This window comes from Salvelinus sp. IW2-2015, linkage group LG27 (genome assembly GCF_002910315.2).
Source record: "Salvelinus sp. IW2-2015 linkage group LG27, ASM291031v2, whole genome shotgun sequence".
Lineage (NCBI taxonomy): Eukaryota > Metazoa > Chordata > Actinopteri > Salmoniformes > Salmonidae > Salvelinus > Salvelinus sp. IW2-2015.
In genome coordinates this window covers 8,418,549-8,441,533 of record NC_036867.1, presented here as the reverse complement: position 1 = coordinate 8,441,533, position 22,985 = coordinate 8,418,549, and the positions used below count along the sequence as shown (strand labels likewise).

The window sequence follows — 22,985 nt, the reverse complement described above, 5'->3', positions numbered from 1 at the left end:
GCTTGTTAGAAAAAAACGGAATCACGAAGACATTTGTCAGGTTTCAGCTAAGACACGCAAGCAGGCACACACACACACAACTACACACACACACATGCTATTAGGCGCACTGTTCACTGTTAATCACTGTTAGTAATATCTTTGCATGTACAAAGTGCAGTAAAACCTGTGTTAGTGAATTGGAAGAGAGATAATGCATGAGTTGTGCTTTGGGATAATGCATTTTAGTGTTGAACCAAAGCAACTGAAGGGAAGCAATTACTGTATTCTGCATTGAATTGAATGGAATGGGAAAATTGATGGTTTTTGATCTAAGGAGGCCATTTAAGCTGCCTGAAGTCAAATCACTGCACTGAACATCTTCAATGGTTGTAACAGTGACACAACAGATGCCAACGACGACAACAAAATAATAGCATAGGCCAGTATCTACAATTTCTTAAACAATTGTTGAGCTCTTGCTGTGTCACTGTTACAACCATTGAAGATGTTCAGTGCAGTGATGGAACTGGACACAGTAAATAAGCTCAGTTGAAAAGAGGTATCTTTTGGTTTCGGCGCTTCGACTCTGCTTTTGACTTCAGGCAGCTTAAATGGCCTCCTTAGATAGTGAAAAGTCTCCTTTTGTACAGTTTTACAGTCAAGCCAACCCTCCCAGAAAATAGACTACCCACACTATAGGATGTTATAATACAGAGCCTTTCCAATATCTGTAGTCTGTCACTTCACATTGTTTTTTTGTTCCTCAATCATCACAGAACTGCCTAATATACCATCTACAATAGTTTTTAGTCATCTAATCTCTGTCTTGAAGGATATTCCCAACACTTTAGAATGCAATTTCCATTTTGCATTCTTCAAAATCACCACCCTAATGTCGACTGACTGGGTTTAGGTGTAGATCTAGGGGGATTAAGTTATCTATCTCATATCAACAAAATACTGTAATGTATGTAAAGTTGTCATAGAAAGCTCAAACAAGGAAATGTAATTAGCTTCCAGTGAAACATGTCCACCCACTGGGATTTGTCATGGTGGCTGAGTGAATGGATCTCACATTTTAGCAACCTACACCAAAGATTATCTATTATATTGACAAGATAGTCAAGTGACCGCTATAATAATGGAAATACATGTCCTCAAAGATGGAAGGCAGGCGGGAGGAGCCGAGATCAGGTGGGACCATTCTAGCCAATGAGAGGGAAGATATGCGCGTGAACAACGAGAACAACTTCCATACAAAATTGTTTTATATCAGTGCATTCGTAACAACCAACCAATTACGAAATTTCTATTTGATCAATTAAGCCTTACATAGCAAATAAGTTATTCAACTTTTTGTTGACCAAATTCAACACTCATTGACCACCAAACAAAAATTCCTCACTTCGTGGTCTTACTTTCTTGGACAGATTTTGGGTGGAGTAAACCCTCTCGCTTCGCCTCCTCTTTGCCTACACACACACACCTCTGTTACACAAGCCTCTCGCACCTCTCACATTTGCCAGAGCACTTTTCAGCTCTTTTCAACTTTATAGTATATTATATAAATATTATGCTGCATCATTGGTCCCGAATTTGTAGATATTTTGAGCAGTGGGGTTTTTGGTAAAGTTTACACTGGATTGCTCTTTCCCGCCTCCCCCCTGTACATAAGAACATCTTGTAAAGGAATACATTCTTGGCACCCATATAGCCAGCACTATGCAGACATTTCTTTGGCATGCTTTGAAATGCAGAAAAACTGTAGAGGAAACAACATAAAGTCTGTTCAACATTTTAATCACGTGAATAAAGATGTTAATAATATTGTTAATAATAATGACGATGATGATGAGGAGTATAATGATAATGAACAAGATTACTTTAATATTGTGCACATTTTATTTGCATGCTGCACTGAGAATCTTTTCAGAAATGAGAGGGTGGATGTACAAGGAAGGCAGCTGATTTTGGGCTGTGTGCTTGCGGCTGTGTAGAGTAATACACTGTATACTTCCGGGTCATGGAAGAGTAACATATACTGTACTTCCTGGTCATGGGAGAAAGGGACACTGAAAAGTTACAAGATACTGTAACATTATGGCGGATACATGTGCGGGGCTACGGCCAGCTCTGCCACAGTTGGCTTTCAGACTAGGGAATATGAATAATAATACAATTCTAGCCTGACCTTGTTGGAGTGCATCGCCTATGTCACCCTGTTCATATCAGACACCACAGCAAGCTAGAAGACAGAAGCAGCTCCAGGTCTTGATTGTGTGATAGCGTTATACATGGTTGACTTTATATAACATTTCAAATATTTATTTCAATAAACCTCGTTGAAAACAAACTGGGCGTCTGCTATGTATGTCTGGAGCTTTATAGATTTTTCTTTATATACTTTTAAGTCTCACCCATGTTGGAGTTTTCCACCATCCTCTCACAATTAATGTGGTCAATGGACATGCTATTGAGACACATTCGCTAACAGCAGTACAAGATCAATGGTATTGTCAGAGCCATTTTGATAGAAAAGAAAGTTGAAATTATTGAAATTATATTAAGGAACATATAAGAAAAATATAAGTTCATGTTTATAGAAACCCATTTTTTATCTGTTTATTGTGACACCTGGTGGTTACCAGTAGTGCATTAGCAGGGTAGTATAAGGGTTTAATGGCAACATGGCCCAGTCATTAACAGTGAACCATGCAAACCGATGCTGGCACTAAGACGGCACTCAACAAGCTGTATAAGGCCATAAGCAAACAAGAAAATGCTCATCCGGAGGCAGCGCTCCTAGTGGCGAGGGACTTTAATGCAGGGAAACTTATCTGTTTTACCTCATTTCTACCAGCATGTTAAATGTGCAACCACAGGAAAAAAAGACCACCTTTACTCCAAACAGAGACGCGTACAAAGCTCTCCCTTGCCCTCCAGTTGGAAAATCTGACCATAACTCTATCCTCCTGATTCCTGCTTACAAGCAAAAACTAAAGCAGGAAGTACCAGCGACTCGCTCAATAAGGAAGTGGTCAGATGACGCAGATGCTAAGCTACAGGACTGTTTTGCTAGCACAGACTGGAATATGTTCTAGGATACTTCCGATGGCATTGAGGAGTACACCACATCAGTCACTGGCGTCATCAATAAGTGCATCGATAACGTCGTCCCCACAGTGACTGTACGTACAGTTGAAGTTGGAAGTTTACATACACTTAGGTTGGAGTCATTAAAACTCGTTTTTCAATCACTACACAAATTTCTTGTTAACAAACTATAGTTTTGGCAAGTCGGTTAGGACATCTACTTTGTGCATGACACAAGTCATTTTTCCAAAAATTGTTTACAGACAGATTATTTCACTTATAATTCACTGTATCACAATTCCAGTGGGTCAGAAGTTTACATACACTAAGTTGACTGTGCCTTTAAACAGCTTGGAAAATTCCAGAAAATGACGTCATGGTTTGTGATAGGCTTATTGACATCATTTGAGTCAATTGGAGGTGTTCCTGTGGATGTATTTCAAGGCCTACCTTCAAAAGCAGTGCCTCTTTGCTTGATATCATGGGAAAATCAAAAGAAATGTATCTTTCCCTAAGAAATCAGAAAGACCTCAGAAAAAAAATTGTAGACCTCCACAAATCTGGTTCATCCTTGGGAGCAATTTCCAAACACCTGAAGGTACCACGTTCATCTGCACAAACAATAGTACGCAAGTATAAACACCATGGGACCACGCAGCCGTCATACCGCTCAGGAAGGAGACGCGTTCTGTCTCCTAGAGACGAACGTACCTTGATGCGAAAAGTGCAAATCAATCCCAGAACAACAGCAAAGGACCTTGTGAAGATGTTGGAGGAAACAGGTACAAAAGTACCTATATCCACAGTAAAACGAGTTCTATATCGACATAACCTGAATGGCCGCTCAGCAAGTAAGAAGCCACTGCTCCAAAACTGCCATAAAAAAGCCAGACTACGGTTTGCAACTGCACATGGGGACAAAGATCGTACTTTTTGGTGAAATCTCCTCTGGTCTGAAAGACTTTTCAGCAGAAGCAGAAGAGGCTGTTGTTTCTTTCAGAATTCACCAACCAACTTCTAGGGATTTTTTCACCACTCACCAAGGTCTTCCTGAAATACTGGTGGTGGCAACTTCTTCCATCACTCTCATTCCTTGGGAAAACAAAGTTAGGTGGTACCTCACTTTGTCCTCTGCAAACTAGTTGTGTCTGAATTCTGTCAGTCAGAACTGAAGGCCAGTCAGCAGGGTCTGTAGACAGTGGTTCATCCTCAGCAGCAGGATTTGGTAGGGATGCTGCTACAGGCATTTCTAAAGGAGAGCACATGGGCATTCGTTTACACACGTTATTCACAGCATTTATAGTGKTGGAACATCCCACATACATACCCAGTAATAATTAAATCATCATTGTTACCTACAATATGGAAACTTAAAACTTTTCAAAAGGGAAATTATTTATTTTGTTTATGTTATGCAGGGATGCACACATAAACACATGTGCGTGCACACACACATGAGCGTGCGAACAAACACACCTGAAGAATCCTGCTGGGGAGAAGTGGAAGCAAATGGGTCCTCATCCTCAGGCTCAGACAACATTTGTGTCACGCCCTGATCTGTTTCACCTGTCCTTGTAATTGTCTCCACCTCCCTCCAGGTGTCACCCATCTTCCATATTATCCCCTGTGTATTTACACCTATGTTTTCTGTCTGTCTGTTGACAATTTGTCTTGTTTGTTCAAGCCTACCAGTGGTTTGTCACAGCTCCTGTTTTTCCTTAGTCTCTCTTTTTCTCAGGCTCCTGGTTTATGACCTTTGCCTGTCCTGACCCTGTACCCGCCCGCCTGACCACTGCCTGACCTGACCCTGAGCCTGCCTGTCGTCCTGTACCTTGGCCTCTGCTCTGGATTATTGACCCCTGCCTGCCTTGACCTGTCATTTGCCTGCCCCTGTGGTTACAATAAACATTGTTACTTCACAGTCTGCACTTGGATCTTACCTTGATTCCTGATCATTTGTGAAGACACCTGTGTGGCTGAGGAGGTGGATGGCTCCTCATCCTGAAGCTCCGAGATAATTTCTGAGAGGACTGTGTGGCTGAGGAGGTGGATGGCTCCTCATCCTGAAGCTCCGAGATCATTTCTGAGAGAGGACTGTGTGGCTGCGGAGGTAGATGGCTCCTCATCCTGAAGCTCCGAGATCATTTTTGAGATAGGACTGTGTGTCTGAGGAGGTGGATGGCTCCTCATCCTGGCCAGTGCCAGAGGGTGCTCCAAAATATTTCACAAGTGCCCCTGAATTTGTATTGAAATACAGTATATGAGTCTGACACCCTAAATACATTTGTTGTATAATTAAATATACATGTCATTATGCTCAATTTATCAAACTTTCAGAATAGGAACCAAATGAACCATACAACCTCCTTGGCTAATTCTAAGCATAAAGACACCCCAAAAGACTCAATATATCACAAAATATACCAAATATAGACGTCTTTTAAGTTAGCCTACAGCATTGGAAATTCCCCTTACTGAGCTCAGGACCTAGTCAATACAATCACAGAAAACCTTTATGATGTCACCTCAATGAAAGTTAACCAAATCAATAATGTGCTAGTCAGGTTGTAATCGCTTTGCTGCAGGCTACACACATTATCTTGATGAAACTGTGTGGAATTATATCCAATGTTATGTAAGCTAGTTGGACAGAAAACGGAATATTGTCGCCCTATGTGTAATAGCATACAGTTGAAGTCGGAAGTTTACATACACCTCAGCCAAATATTTTTAAACTCAGTTTTTCACAATTCCTGACATTTAATCCTAGTAAAAATTCCCTGTCTTAGGTCAGTTAGGATCGCCACTTTATTTTAAGAATGTGAAATTTATTTCAGCTTTTATTTCTTTCATCACATTCCCAGTGGGTTAGAAGTTTAAATACACTCAAATAGTAATTGGTAGCATTGCCTTTAAATTGTGTAGCTTGGGTCAAACGTTTCGGGTAGCCTTCCACAAGCTTCCCACAATAAGTTAGGTGAATTTTGGCCCATTCCTCCTAACAGAGCTGGTGTAACTGAGTCAGGTTTGTAGGTTTTTTATGGAATATCTACATAAGTGTACAGAGGCCCTTTATTAACAACCATCACTCCTGTGTTCCAATGGCATGTTGTGTTAGCTAAACCAAGTTTATCATTTTAAAAGGCTAATTGATCATTGGAAAATTATTTTGCAATTATGTTTGCACAGCTAAAAACTGTTGTTCTGATTAAAGAAGCAATAAAATTGTCCTTCTTTAGACTAGTTGAGTATCTTGAGCATTACCATTTGTGGGTTCGATTACAGGCTCACAATGTCCAGAAACAAAGAACTTTCTTCTGAAACTCGTCAGACTATTCTTGTTCTGAGAAATGAAGGCTATTTCATGTGAGAAATTGCCAAGAAACTGAAGATGGGGTACAACGCTGTGTACTACTCCCTTCACAGAACAGCGCAAACTGTCTCTAACCAGAATAGATGGAGGAGTGGGAGGCCCCAGTGCCAATCCGTAGCACTCACGTCTGTAGCCATGAAGTGCTTTGAAAGGCTGGTCATAGCTCACATCAACACCATTATCCCAGAAACCCTAGACCAACTCCAATTTGCATACCACCCCAACAGATCCACAGATGATGCAATCTCTGTTGCATTCCACACTGCCCTTTCCCACCTGGAAAAAAGGAACACTTACGTGTGAATGCTATTCATTGACTACAGCTCAGCGTTCAACACCATAGTGCCCTCAAAGCTCATCACTAAGCTAAGGACCCTGGGACTAAACACCTCCCTCTGCAACTGGATCCTGGACTTCCTGACGGGCCGCCCCCAGGTGGTGAGGGTAGGTAACAACACATCTGCCACACTGATCCTCAACACAGGGCCCCCTCAGGGGTGCGTGCTCAGTCCCCTCCTGTACTTCCTGTTCACCCATGACTGCATGGCCAAGCATGACTCCAACACTATCATTAAGTTTGCCGACGACACAACAGTGGTAGGCCTGATCACCGGCAACTATGAGACAACCTATAGGGAGGAGGTCAGAGACCTGGCAGTGTGGTGCCAGGATAACAACCTATCCCTCATGTGATCAAGACAAAGGAGATGATTGTGGACTACAGGAAAAGGAGGGCCGAGCACGCCCCCATTCTCATCGACGGGGCTGCTCCACTAGCAGGTTGAGCGCTTCAAGTTCCTTGGTGTCCACATCACCAACAAACTACCATGGTCCAAACACACCAAGAGAGTCGTGAAGAGGGCACGACAATGCCTATTCCCCCTCAGGAAACTGAAAAGATTTGGGCATGGGTCCTCAGATCCTCAAAAAAGTTATACAGCTGCACCATCGAGAGCATCCTGACTGGTTGCATCACTGCCTGGTATGGCAACCGCTCGGCCTCCGATCGCAAGGCACTACAGAGGGGAGTGTGTACGGCCCAGTACATCACTGGGGCCAAGCTTCCTGCCATCCAGGACCTATTACTAGGCGGTGTCAGAGGAAGGACCAACATTTTTTCAAAGACTCCAGTCACCCAAGTCATAGACTGTTCTCTCTGCTACCGCATGGCAAGCGGTACCGGAGGACCAAGTCTAGGACCACAAGGCTCCTTAACAGCCTATACCCCCAAGGCATAAGACTGCAGAACAATTAATCAAATGGCCACACGAACAATTTACATTGACCTCCCCACTTTGTTTTTACACCGCTGCTACTCGCTGTTTATTATCTATGCATAGATACTTTACATATTACCTCAACTAACCTGTACTTTAGTTTATTTAGTCTATTTCTTAACTCTATTTCTTGAACTGCATTGTTGGTCTAGGGCTTATAAGCATTTCACGGTAAGGTCTACCTGATGTATGCGGCACATGTGACAAATACAATTTGATTTGATTGTCTTGCGCCAAGCTGCGATTTAACGTTTTTGTTAAAAATTTTATAAAATGTTGTTACTTTCAGGAGGTTGGAGTAATAACATGTTCAGCTACTTACGACATTGGCTCGAATCCAGTGGGGGAAAAGGTGCCCAATTGTCATACTTCAGTAAAAGTAAACTCAAGTAAAAGTGAAAGTCAACCAGTAAAATCCTACTTGAGTAAAAGACTAAAAGTATTTGGTTTTAAATATACTTAAGTATCAAAAGTAAAAGTATAAATAATTTCAAATTCCTTATATTAAGAAAACCAGACCACCATTTTCTTGTTTTTTAAATTTATGGATAAATTAAATCATTCAAAATGCAGCGAGTACTTTTGTTGTCAGAGAAAATATATGGAGTACAAAGTACATCATTTTCATTAGGAATGTAGTGAAGTTAAAGTATAAAGTGGTCAAAAATATAAATAGTAAAGTACAGATGAGATACCTAAAAATGTTTTTACTTAGGTAGTACTTTCAAGTATTTTTAATTAAGTACTTTACATCACTGCTCGAATATACGATGTGCCTTTAGATTTTAAGAAAATTAACAACTAAGTAATAATTTTTCACTTCTCCCATTTACTTACATTTGGTCTGCTTCGCTAAGCGTTGGGCCTCTGGGTTAAGAAACACTCTGGTGCCATTGCGGCCATCTCCATTTTGAAGTACAAACAAACCAAAAGGGTGCATATTGTCACCTGGAGTGTGTTGTTTGAACAGGTATAAAGCCAAGGTTGGTGATTTTCTGCCACCTGCAGTTATGGAATGTTTGCTAATGAGTATAATCAAGTGGCTAATCCCTCCTGATGACCTGGATGGAATAATGTGATCCTTTCCAAACCCATAGGAAGTACCAGCTCTATCTATCTCTATGCGTCCACCACTGAAAGGTGAGCTTTTGGCCATGCGATGGCGACATTGTATAATTTAATGCAAAAGGGTTGAAACAGTAACTGAAATTATTTCCAAACTCGGTGATACAATGTTAATGAGTGGTTACAGTTAAACACTGAAACATTACTTTTTTTACAAAGTAATGCAGTAACTTAGTGTCAGGGTAAGTTATGGTACTTTTCTATGCATTTTTGGAAGCATGTTTTATAGCATGAACTGCCATTTACAATATTTCTACAGTTTATAAACGATATTATGATTTGGTCATTCCAACAGCCAACACTGCTCATTAAATCGAATAATAAGATTTAGACCTATGCTATAGCCTAGCAAGCCCATAGGCCTGATGAATAATGCACTTTTTATGCATTCGAATTTCAAACTTGCAGCAACCAACTGCAGATAAAAGTCGAGGAGTGAAATCGGGGAGGTGCATCTACGACAGCCAAAAGTCGGAACAATGATTTGGTTTTCCAACAAGCATGGCTCAATGCAACATGGCAATGTTGCCATTGTTTATAAGTTTCTTTGAAATGTTGAAATAAACATGTCTCCAACCTCCATATCACACACTGTAAATATACGTGCGTAGGCTTACATTGTACTATTAATTGGAGAGAGACTCAAACATTACTTTCACTTGTACACTGTTTAGATATGAAATGCGGGCAAGTTACTTCCTGTTTCAGTAACGTCTTTGGTCACGTTCGCGGCAATCAAACAAAAACACGAATGATTGGTTGACAATTAGTGCCTCCCACAATGCAGGCGATGGCTGCAAGTTGCAGCTATTGAGGAGCAACTACATAAAATTGCAGTTGAAACTTCATGACCTTTGATCATAGGGTTGTTGTAAAGTTAATGTAGTCGACATGTCGGCGCAAGTCAGATTTTTTTTTACCCCCATATTGCAATACAATTTGAAAGGCATTGACCACCGACTTGATAAAAGTGATCTGCTCCAACGCGCCCAATACGATTGATATATGATCTAGCCATGGAGACTATCCGCCGGCGACATTCTGACGTTTTAGTCGGGTTGCGTGATATTCTTCAATGGCTGTTCTTATGGTTGCCTATTGGGCCAATACAGTCCCGTAAAAGGCGTCAAACTTACTCATTGTACGTTCTGGTTGTCTATCAAAGTAAATTACAGAGCCGAAGGAAACCATCAGGGCGTTTGCTTGTAAAATACGAAGCTGTGATTGGAGGTAGCGTCTGTCAAAAGGACATTTTCGCTATTATCATTGGATAAAATTTCAGTCAGTTGGTAGTTTGGGATTTTGATTGGAGGAAACTGTCTGTAGGCGGTAATGTTACCCTGCGGTCACTGAAGCGCAGTACGGGAGGGCGGATCATCATCGTGGTGGCAGCTACACTCGGAGACTCCCGACAAACTGTCAAAAATATTCAGCAAACGGTGAGTCAACTCAAAATAAACACATCCTTTTATTTGGCAAATCGTCTAGCTACCTCGGGTTACGGCTATCATGTTGTTCTGATAAGGTTTGTTGATTTATCAGTGAAGAAGGGACGGTGATTTGGATGAGAAATACGCACGTTACGCATCATAGCAAGAAGTGCATGGGTGAAGTCGCAGTGTCACACCCGAGTGTCACAGCGCAGGAGCTATGGCTGTTCGCAAAGTTATGCAAGCTTGACTGTGTGTGTGTGTGTGTGTGTGTGTGTGTGTGTGTGTGTGTGTGTGTGTGTGTGTGTGTGTGTGTGTGGGGCCATAACGTCATTCAATTAGGGCTAAGCAACTGCGCACATGGTTCCTATTGGTATAAGCCTTGATAAAGTGCAATTCAATTCCTTATGTTATGGGAGTGTTTTTTTTTGTTTGGGGGGGCCTCAGCTCAGTTGAGACCTCCAGTTTAGTCGGGACCTCCCGCAGAGCTTCTTCAAATCCGACTGTTGACAAATGTGAACTTTGAATACACTGCAACATAGTGACATTTGGATCATTTCGATGTTACGGTTTTCTTTTTTTGACTGTGCAGCCGAAGTAAAAATGTAGTTTTAATTTCCTATAAGGCTAGAATAGGCTACGTGTTATGCTCTGATTTAGTTAGCGGATTAAACTCAACAATTTATGATGGAGTTGAGCGGCGACTAGTGTGGGTTTTTATAAAGTTGTTATTTAAAAAACTAGCCCGCAATTACACAGAATAGTCTCGTGTTTAATTGCGGGCTGTTTTTGTGTGTTGAAATCTGTAATTTTTCATAAAACCCCACACTAGTAACGTTAGCCCGCTCAACTACATCATAAATCTTGGAGTTGAGTTTATCGGCTATGATTTAGTGAATATATTCTCCAAAGCAACCTTCAGGGCTACTACACAGCAGCTGATATATTGCACTGTAGCCAGAAAGCTGTTTATCTTGAACATGTGCTGTCTGCTTAGAGCAGTTATTGACAATTATATCTTTCACTGCCATGTGTTTCAAAGTGCAGTCTGTAGACCTATCCATGAAAAGGAACATGTACCCTCTGCCAACTGGCAACCCCATTGCATCACATTACTGTAAACACTGATTTAATTGATTTCTATACACTATTATCAGCCCTTAGGCCTCTTGTGCTGCCATACCTCCTAGATATTGATGATAGGATTGATAAGAGGAAGAGCAGAGAGAGGATTATTCTTGTTATTAGAGAGGAGTGTGGATCCTGCAGGAGATTACTGGACAATCCTCCCCAGACTACTACAGGCAGGAATCAGAGGTGGGTCTATCTAACCCAGCGGTGGCTTCATTACTGGCTATGTTCTGTCTGATTGCCAAATTATATATTTTACCTATAGAAACATGCTAGAAACATGCAGGTGAGGGTAACACTATACATTAAGATTCTCTTATACCTATGAGTGATGCTGTAACTACTACAGTAATAAAGTTGTTGTTAGTAATTATAGTGTTATTACAGAATAGCAACGTTAATGTAAAGCGTTACTTAGAGCGGCAGGTAGCCTATCGGTTAGAGTGTTATTCCAGTAGCCGACAAGGTGAAAAATCTGTCGATGTGCCCTTGAGCAAGGCACTTAACCCTAATTTGCTCTAGGGTTGCTGTACTACTATGGCTGACCCTGTAAAACAACACATTTCACTGCACCTATCCGGTGTATGTGACAATAAAAAGCATATTTATCCTAATTGTGCATATGTTTTCTCCGGCACCGCTGCAGTTAGAGACATTTCCGGCACGAATCCACACACTCCTATCAGACCAAATTGGCCAAATGAGGTGGAGGCCTCATCTAATCTGCGTGTGTGTGGGTTTCCATTTCTTTGTCTCGTGGCCCATGCTAGCTTGTAGCATAGCTGAGCTAAGAGGGGAAGTATGTTAGGCTGTGGATTAATCACGCAGACATGTACTCGTTGATGTTTTCGTATCCCAAAGGATAACTTCTGGACTTGTGTCCTGACCTGGAATGGTTCCACTAGGATTACTGTGTCATATGTCAAATATGTCAAAATGAAAGTAGCCTATCTAGCCTGCCCTGGGTAAAAGTCTGCTAATCATTAGTGACCTTTGGTTAGGCCGTTAGAGGTTTGTATTGGCCAACCTAGTTTTTCCTCGTGTCAACTGTGTAGTTTCATGCATCCCCTTCTCCTAGTACAACAATTCAAACAGTGGTGATTTCATTAACCATGCTCACGTTTTTGTCAAAAAATTGTAGATATCTATTTGTGGTTGAAACTACCCATTTTATTGTCCTATTTGGTCTCTGTCCCAGTGCATGTTAATGTAATACCTCTTTCAGCTTCTAGCTGTCTAAACAGGAGCAGGCAACCTGGAAGCTACAAAGTAATCACTCCATTGAGTCGGCACAATAAAAAAGCGCTTCGGAATGGAATGTATTTATTCAGAAACCCATCTAGTGGATTGTGGAAGCTTTGGTTTGGAATGCTACAGGGAGGAGACTCAGACAGAGAGAGGAATCCTAAGGTCACAGCGCACGTTCACTGCAAAGGGCAAAAGTGACAAGAAATGTTAGCTTTGGGGTGGAGACACTAACCTTTTACGGCTGTCAGTCGACAGTGTCTACATGCCTCAAGAAGAAGAAAATCTAAAACACAAACAAAACTTTTAGGGAAATTCCTCCAGTGGATTTGTAATGTCATTACATTAACACAAGTTAGTTTTTTTTTCTACATCATGCCCTGCAAAGGGGAATGCTTCTCGGTTACACATGGCATGACGTACTACACTCTCTGGAGTTAAAATGTAACAAAATGATCCCCTAAAACTCGACAGCACTGTTGGGAAACGTACCAAGTCCGTGTTAAAATGATCTACAACTGTCATTCTTTTAAAATTAGAAGTGAAAGGACTATAGAAATAAAATGAAGGATACCTCAATAGAGACCGATGTGCATAGTGTGCAGTGACACCGACCTTTAGATAAAATCCTTTTAGGCGAGCTCCAACTACACGCATGGGACACATTTTCATTATGCACTAAAACCCTCACTTGTGTGCTTGGATTATTACACAAGGGCGGTTATTACAAAACGACTGAATTAAATTGAGGTTATCAGGAAGGGTACGAATTGATGGACGAGCATACTAGGTGAGAGGGGCCCCCAGTTTAGCCAGCAAGAGTGAATAAGGGAAACCAATTGAGTAGAACTAAGCACTCTCAATTCCTATCCACTCTCCCTCGCTCTGCTAATCTGGTCTGATCTGTGTCTCCCATCCCTGTGGCTGCTGCTGCTCACCATGACTCTGTGGGGGTGCTCTTTTCTATAGAACCCTTGGCAGCGTGTGTTGCAGCAGAGATAGGAAGTCAAGCCACAGTAACTTTAGACCTAGAGAGGCCTGGTCAACCATAGAGAGACAGGCCCTCTTAAAGAGCCTGTCAAAGGAGTTTGGGCCTATGATTTCCCAGGTTTCCCAATCACCCATTTCTTCAATATTTTCAAACGATGTAGTATTTTTTCCCCCCTCAATTAACCACCATTACAGCCATGATGGGAGTGGCTGTCCTCAGAGAGCATGCGTGATGCTGTGTGGTCCAGTAGGGGCACTAGAGCTCACACTAGGCCAGACAAAGGACAGGGATGGGTCAGGGCCTGTGATGGATACCAGGCGGTGTCGGTACAGTGAGGTAATGGTAACCAAACAGAGGCTGTAGGGCTTAGGGAGTTAGCGTGACTGTCTTCACTCCTGATCGCTGTATCACGGTGTGGTGTACCCCAGCCTCCTACCTCTGCCCCAAGCCACCGATCGTCATGACAACCAGGACACTGTCATTATTGCTGTTGGCCCAATCTGTAGTTGATAGGATCGATTATCCATAATGCAATTACAGCAGCCTTGTTTCTTATCCGTCCGGTCAGTCTGGCATCTGTGAGCAGGGATCGATACTAAGGTCGCCTGCTTTTATGGCCACTAACAGGACAGTTACCTGTGAATGTGAATGTAGGCATAAACTGTTATATACTGTTAAATCTATCTATATGGACTGTTTATACCTGTGTAATAGTTACTGTTTTGGCCTATTGGGTAGTTTGAATAGTTTCACTTCTACAATCATGTGTGATAATAAGTAGACTTTTTGTGGGCACCAAGGCGATCCATCATTGACAGGGAGAAGATGTTGTAAGCCTGATAGGACAGGACTGTGTCTCCCTATAAAAGCATCAATCATTCACTCAATGGAACATCTCTGGCTTCATCTCTCCTAGCTCTGACTGTAAGCGTCTCATTGAGATGTGTGTGATAGTTTTGGACCCGTTCCAGGGAGTCTAATGTGCTGGCAGCAGGGTTCTTGTGTTTCCAGGGCGCTCCGAACGGGACTGGAGTTATACATTGTCTGCTGGCTGATTGGAAGAATATGGGTCTGGGATTGGAATGCAACAATGGTTTATCTCAATTATGCTAGGTTGTCATTTCTGAGAGGATCACAAAGAGTTGTTGGCGTTGTGTACAGCACCTCCCACATTTCTTCTCACCTTGAAGTAGGTTGTGTTAGTTGGTGGTCGGTCATAGTTGTTACTTTTTCACACCTGGATAATAGCAAGAGGAATCAGTCCAAAGACGGCCATTTTACTTTGGGTTTTGTGTAATCACCAATATCGATTGGTATTTACTTCAGTGTTGTTTATGGTTGTGCCAGATTGTGCTGTCTGAGCTTGTCCAGTATCGCTGTGGACAAGTTTCACCCATTCACAGCTTGTGTTTCTACATTAGCCTATCAAATCACCACCCTCTTTTAGTTTGTTTGTGTTTTCTGCCAGTTCAAGGCAACGCTCCTTCCCTCCATTTAGCAGTGCATCAACAGAAACCTATCTAGTTTACATCAATTATGCATTCCTAGTCACCGGTCTTATCACGTCAATTGGTCCATTATCAAACAGTACTATACTGTATAGAGCTTTGCTTGGGATCTCTTAAAAATTCAAAGCTTAGACTGCCACATAGACATTTGAAGTGCAAGCACTTTTTTATCAAAACAGTGAAAAACAACAGGAAGATAAGATGGAGGAGAATGGATAGAACAACTATGGAAGGGAATGCTGGTGAGGTTAGAACGTAAGGATGGGAGGAGATGGAGATGGCTATGTGGGACTTCACTTTGGATTAGTAAATGGAGGATAAACCGGCGAGCCATATCATTCTGTGCTTTATTAAGTTGGTTGGCTTTCGGCCAAGTGGTCGTCCATAGTCGCCCACGACTTTGAGATTGCGTGACAGCAGCGGGTGAATGAAGAATGGAGAGAAGGATGGAAAGAGGAGTGAGGCAGCAAAGGGTTGGCGGGCGGTGTAATCCCCTGCAACAGGACAACAGTAGCAGCCGGGCCGCAGCTTGGCTTTAACTGTCAATCAGGCCTCCAGCAGAATTATAGCTACCGTGTCGCCTGGGACACATCCAACACCACCATTATCACCACACAGCTAGACACAGAGATAGATGGATGGAGGGAGAGAGAGAGAGAGAGAGAACCACCATTACCAAAGATAATCATGGAGGAGGGAGGGGGGAGAGGAGAGAGAGCTGCTTTGAGTACCGTTACTTGACGCTCTTTTGGAGTACTTCCTATTAACCATTAATACTACAACATAGGACTGAGCTTTAGTTTATTTGTTCTCTAATGTTCCCTCAGACTTAGGCCCGGCTTAGTGTGTCTGCTACCTGTGTGTTAGTGTTTGTTTTGGGATTAGAATTGTCCTTTGTGTCTGTGCTGCTGTGCGTTCCATTGCGATGTGTCAAGCCTCGCTCTGCAACAATGGGCAGCATAGTTTCCAATCCTGGCAAACACAGACCCAGCGCTGTGTCAGTGTGTGTGTGTGTGAACGCTTAGGGTGAAGTGTGGTGTGAGTGTGTCTGTGTGTGTGTGAGCGAGAGAGAACCTACATGCACATACACGTAGGAGGGAGACACAGGGAATTGGCACAGGGGAATTAATTCTCTGTCACTCTAACCCAACCCTCACCCTCCCACACAGAGACTCAGACTGGCTTGTCAGACGAGAGAGAGGCCCAAGGAGGAGTGGAGAGGGGGATTGGTTAGTACAGGGTGTGGCAGTGGCTTCAGTACTTTTAGAGCAGAAGTGTGCTCTCTCTCTTTCTCCCTCCTCCCTCTTCCAGAGTACAACCTAATGGGCTACATCAGGGTCTGAATTACGTAGAACAGAAATGTCCCTGAGTGCACTAATACCATTAGAGAGAGGAGGACATAGCTACAACTCACAGGACCTCTCTATCTTTTTATATATTGCATTCTTTCGCTCTCATGTCCTCCCTCCTTACTGGATATCTCTCTCGCTCTCCTCATTGATTTATCGTTGTAGGTCTTTCTGTTTCTGTATTTCTCTCTTCTTTCTGTCTTTCTCGGTCTGTTTTTATCTCTCTCTCACACACACACACACACACACACACACACACACACACACACACACACACACACACACACACACACACACACACACACACACACACACACACACACACACACACACACACACACCAAGCCACTCCCCCTGCCACTCCAAACAACAAAAATGATTGATGCCATCTTCCTCTCTGACAAGCGGTTTCAACTTGCTATTTGCATTTGAGATTTGTTCCAACAGAATCGGTCATATGGACACTAATACACATTGAGACATTATTTTACTGTAATAGAGGAGAAGTGACCCTTTCTAACGGTACCCTTTTTATGTCTCAACTAGGGCTGTTTGTTACAGTGACCGTATTACCGCCACACTGGCGGTCACAAGTCATGAAGGCAGTCAAATTCCAGTCACGGTAACTAGGCTTCTCCAAGCTCTGATGCTGCTGATGGTCATTAGTAGCCTACCAAACTTGCTAACTGCCTGGTACTCAGCACTCTATTGTCTCTCTAATCACTCTGACATCAATGCAAATGTAATTGAAATCAAATTAAATACTTCATGAGAGCCCATGAGCTCATGTTACGCAACATTTCTAAAGGCTATGCAATTGCGTGAGAAAACAGAGAGATGGCCTCTATTAAAAAGAGGAGGATCCCATCAGCTTTCTATAGGTTGTTCTCTTTACATCAGGATGACACAAAAATTAACCATAGGAATAGCGTCCTCCATTCGCTATTTAAATACACAGGTGACATATATTTTTTCCCCCTGCCCCTGTTTCGAGGTGCATAATAGTGGTCCATTCTAAATCAAAACTAATTTCACACATATAAACTCAGCAAAAAAAGAAATGTCCCTTTTTCAGGACCCTGTCTTTCAAAGATAATTCGTAAAAGTCCCAATAACTTCACAGATCTTCATTGTAAAGGGCTTTAACACTGTTTCGCCATGCTTGTTCAATGAACCATAAACCATTAATGTACATGCACCTGTGGAACGGTCGTTAAGACACAAACAGCTTACAGACGGTAAGCAATTAAGGTCACAGTTATGAAAACTTAGGACACTAAAGATGCCTTTCTACTGACTCTGAAAAAACACCAAAAGAAAGAGTCCCAGGGTCCCTGTGTTAATTTTCGATAATGTCTGCTACAAGAAGTTAGTCATTATTAGTGAATGTGCATTATTCATGGCTTTGGTTACATTTTGTAACAAAAAGGACATTTTTGTAGAAAGCCAGATCAGTGATTATTGCAAAAAAAGCAGGTTAAACTTTTCATAAAATAATTTAGTTTTTAGTGGGTCTTATGGTTGTGGAAGGCAGGTATAATTTCACCAGCCCTGAATTCATTAGCTTATTGATGACTGTTTGAAATGCAGTGTATTTCACATTTTATTGTACAACAAAGCTTATGCTTTTTAGGCCATATCGCCCAGCCCTAATTACACTATTGAATAATGCAACCAAACCATATTACACTCTTGAATAATGCAACAATTCACAAGCCTGTGCAGACAATTAAAATTGTTTATTTTCTTGTCCGTAGACATTCATTTAGCTGTTAGTACTTTTATATTCGTATTCCCATACGAATATAAAAGTACAGTAACATTATCATACAGTGTCATTCATATTATAATACAGTGCATTCGGAAAGTATTCAGGCCCCTTGACACAATACCCCATAATGACTAACCCAAAAAACTGAAATATCACATTTACATACAGTACCAGTCAAATGTTTGGACACACCTACTCATTCAAGAGTTTTTCTTTATTTTTACTATTTTCTACCTAGTAGAATAATAGTAAATACATCAAAACTATGAAACAACACATATGGAATCATGTAGTAACCAAAAAAGTGTTAAACAAATCTAAATATTTGATATTTGATATTCTTCAAAGTAGCCATCCTTTGCCTTGACAGCTTTGCACACTCTTGGCATTCTCTCAACTAGCTCCATGAGGTAGTCACCTAGAATGCTTTTCCAATAGTCTCAAAGGAGTTACCACATATGCTGAGCACTTGTTAGCTGCTATTCCTTCACTTTGCGGTCCAACTCATCCCAAACCCTCTCAATTGGGTTGAGGTCGGGTGATTGTGGAGGCCAGGTCATCTGATGCAGCACTCCATCACTCTCCTTCTTGGTCAAATAGTCCTTATACAGCCTGGAGGTGTGTTCGGTCATTGTCCTGTTGAAAAACAAATGATAGTCCCACTGAACGCAAACCAGATGGGATGGCGTATCACTGCAGAATGCTGTGTGCCTTGAATTTTAAATAAATCACCGGCAATGTCACCAGCAAAGCACCATCACACCTCCTCCTCCATGCTTCACGGTGGGAACCACACATGCGGAGATCATCCATTCACCTACTCTGCGTCTCACAAAGACACGGCAGTTGGAACCAAAAATNCCTCCTCCATGCTTCACGGTGGGAACCACACATGCGGAGATCATCCATTCACCTACTCTGCGTCTCACAAAGACACGGCAGTTGGAACCAAAAATCTAAAATTTGGACTCATCAGACCAAAGGACAGATTTTCCCTGGTATAATGTCCATTGCTCGTGTTTCTTGGCCCAAGCAAATCTCTTCTTATTGGTGTCCTTTAGTAGTGGTTTCTCTGCAGCAATTTGACCATGAAGGCCTGATTCACACAGTCTCCTCTGAACAGTTGATGTTGAGATGTGCCTGTTACTTGAACTCTGTGAAGCATTTATTTGGGCTGCAATCTGAGGTGTAGTTAATTGCCGATTTCTGAGGCTGGTAACTTTACTGAACTTATCCTCTGCAGCAGAGGTAACTCTGGGTCTTCCTTTTCTGTGGCGGTCCTGATGGGGGTCAGTTTCATCATAGCGCTTGATTATTATTGCGACTGCACTTGAAGAAACTTTCAAAACTTTTTGGGTTACTACATGATTCCATATGTGTTATTTCATAGTTTTGATGTCTTCACTATTATTCTACCATGTAGAAAATAGTAAAAATAAAGAAAAACCGTTGAATGAGTAGGTGTGTCCAAATCTTGACTAGTAATGTAAGTATTCAGACCCTTTACTCAGTACTTTGTTGAAGCACCTTTGGGAGCGATTATAGCCGCAAGTCTTCTTGGGTATGACCCTACTAGCTTGGCACACCTATATTTGGGGAGTTTCTCCCAACAAAATGTGGAAAAAGTCAAATGGTCTCAATACTTTCTGAACGCACTGTATACGCTACACAGATAGGTAACATTAGCTAGCTAGCTAAACAAACAAAATCACTTCTGCATCCTCACAAACGTGCTGGCTGTAGTTGAATGCTGATGTTTAGCTGAACCATAGCTAGCACAAGCTCTTAGGCTTATACAAGCTACCTTATTAAAGTTACCTTAGAACAACCCAGGCATCATTTGATCAATTTCACGGAAGTCATTATATGAGGTAAAAGCAAATTGCGACTGAAATCGTTAATTATTCCCTGGGGAGTTGCTTCTTGTCTGGACCTCAGTGGCTTAGTGCAGTCGAGCAAAAACATCTAAATAATCACTTGAGATTTAAAGCTACAATTTCAGAATGTTACAGGCTGTTACTACAATTTCAGATAAAAACTCAATTAAAACAAGTCTAAAAAATGTGCTAAATGCCTGTACATTTGAGCTGTTTCTAAAACATTGCTATGCTATTAAAATGTTTACTGTAAGAGTGTTGGCTCAACGAGACGTTTCTGTTTACACTGCCCTGCTTAGAGGGAGGCAACTGTCCTGCGCTACCTGGTATACATTACAGTATACGTGTAGTCGAGAGTATTTTTGCGTAAAGTCTATTAAGTATGAAGAGCCTCTGTGTCTGGAGGGAGCAGCAAACCAAACTGCATTAATCACACTGGGTCTCGGTGAAGAGGTCTACAGATCAAAGACATACACAGGCTCTTCAGGGGAAACACTTTAATATGGAGATGACTGGATGGGTGCTGCCACTCCTCCACAGGCAAGGACAAATGCACAAAAGGAACACATACACACACACATTTGTGCAAATACTATCTCTGTGGCGCACATGCACACTCATACAAGAACATCTGCTGTTGCATTTACAGATTTGCTTACACACACACACACACACACACACACCACACACACACACACACACACACACACACCACACACACAACACACACACCACACCACACACACACACACACACACACACACACACACACACACACACACACTCTCTGAGCACCAGATTGACCGGTCTCAGTAATCAGTGTGCCGCTGCAATGTCGGCTCAGAGGATAAGCCCCATCTCTCTCTCCTCCCCTCCTCCTTTCATCCCTCTCTCCTCCCCTCCTTTCATCCCTCTCTCCTCCCCTCCTCCTTTCATCCCTCTCTGCTCCCCTCCTCCTTTCATCCCTCTCTCCTTACGCAGCAGTTGGATGGCTGACAGCAGTTTTTTGGGAGGACCTTGTGAGGGCCCCGCCTTCCCTCCCAAGGGCTCTGCTTTTCTTTTTACCATCGATTTACCCAGACATTGGGAGAGAGAACACACACACACACACACACACACACACACACACACCACACAGCAGGAAGAGCAAACAGTGCTAGTTGATTTCCCTCCAGCTCATAAAGCCTTAGAGGATGTCACCATTGTGTTATTAATATGTTTCTGACATATTATTCATATGTGGAACATACAACACTCATCCCTGATTGAGTGATGGTTGTGTTGCAGCACGTAACCAGACTATTTTGGGCCATGTGACTTGCCATCCTGACATGTTGTTTTCCCCGTACCAGGAGAGGAATGGCACCTCTGTGAAAATTACATTTTGACATGTGGGTGGGTGCGTGAATGAATGTGTTTGTGTGTGTGTTTGTCCATTTGCGCACATGCGTTTGTGTGTGACAGTGACAAACCATCTTTCTTTTTCTGCAACATTCTGAGCAGCAGTAGTCAATGTGAACACCAGGTCCAAGTTGAACAGAGGAACCGAACTGTTTGAAACGGGTGATCACAGAAACCACACGATGACTGAATGAGTGTTATGCCACTGCCGGTGCTCTCCACAGTGTATAATCCACAGGCTTTGTTTTGAACTGGGCCTTCCTGCCTGCTTGGACAGAGCCCTCATGAGACTAACCCTAAACCACAAAGCATGCTGGGGTTTCTGTAGCTTGCTGACCTGGGGATTATTCAAAGGGATACAATGTTTAGAACTTTACAGATACATAATGCATAGATAGAGGTTAGTGATACACCGATATGATATTTTGGGTCGATATCCGATATTTTCCTTGCCCCCCCAAAAAACAATACTGATACCGATAACCGATATAAAAAAAAATTGCGGCCTTTTAACCATTCTAGTACAGTTAAATAGTTAACACACACACATGGACACAGCGGTCTAAGGCACTGCATCGCAGTGCAAGAGGCATTACTACAGTCCCTGGTTCGAATCCAGGCTGTATCACATCCGGCCTAAATGGGAGTCCCATAGGGCGGCGTACAATTGGCCCAGCGTCGTCCGGGGTAGGCCGTCATTGTAAATAAGAATTTGTTCTTAACTGACTTGCCTAGTTAAATAAAGGTTACACACACACACACACACACACACATATATACACCCCCCCCCCCCCCACTGACCAAAAAGTGATTTTGTTGGCATTTACGTATGTTCCCATGACCAGTAAACATAATCAAAATCTTTTTCTTTCACTTACCTGCTGTGCTGTTTCGTTGTTCATTTGTTCAGGTCGTTTTATTCTCAACCATGATTGTATCTTATATGTCAAGCAGTGAAGTTTCAGCTCTGTCTGTCCGTGGCCTCTCTCCTCGGTGCGCACTGTCACTGTGTCCGTTTCCATCTTGTCCAGCTGTGTATGTAACATTTCACATATGTTTCACATTTGTTTCTGCATCGAAGTAGCAGTCCTTGATGCTATGACACAGTAAATCAAATCAAATTTTATTAGTCACATGCGCCGAATACAACAGTGATGCTTACTTATGAGCCCCTAACCAACAATGCAGTTAAAAAAGATATATATATATATACAGTGGGGAGAACAAATATTTGATACACTGCCGATTTTGCAGGTTTTCCTACTTACAAAGCATGTAGAGGTCTGTCATTTTTATCATAGGTACACTTCAACTGTGAGAGACGGAATCTAAAACAAATCCAGAAAATCACATTGTATGATTTTTAAGTAATAAAAATTAGCAATTTCGAACCTTAAAGCCGGCGCTCTTCTATTTTCAACCCTAGCGCCAG

At 42.1% G+C, this 22,985-nt stretch overlaps 1 protein-coding gene across 8 annotated transcripts in view; it reads left to right on the top strand.

Moving 5' to 3' along the window:
* The first annotated feature begins 10,204 nt into the window (after positions 1-10,204).
* LOC111953388 (microtubule-associated protein 4) overlaps positions 10,205-22,985 on the top strand; it is a 114,822-nt gene continuing 102,041 nt past the window's right edge. For all 8 annotated transcript variants that reach the window (XM_070435688.1, XM_023972612.2, XM_023972616.2 and 5 more), the window contains exon 1: positions 10,205-10,289. The gene's annotated coding sequence lies outside the window, so the exon portion shown is untranslated. The remainder of the gene's footprint in view (positions 10,290-22,985) is intronic.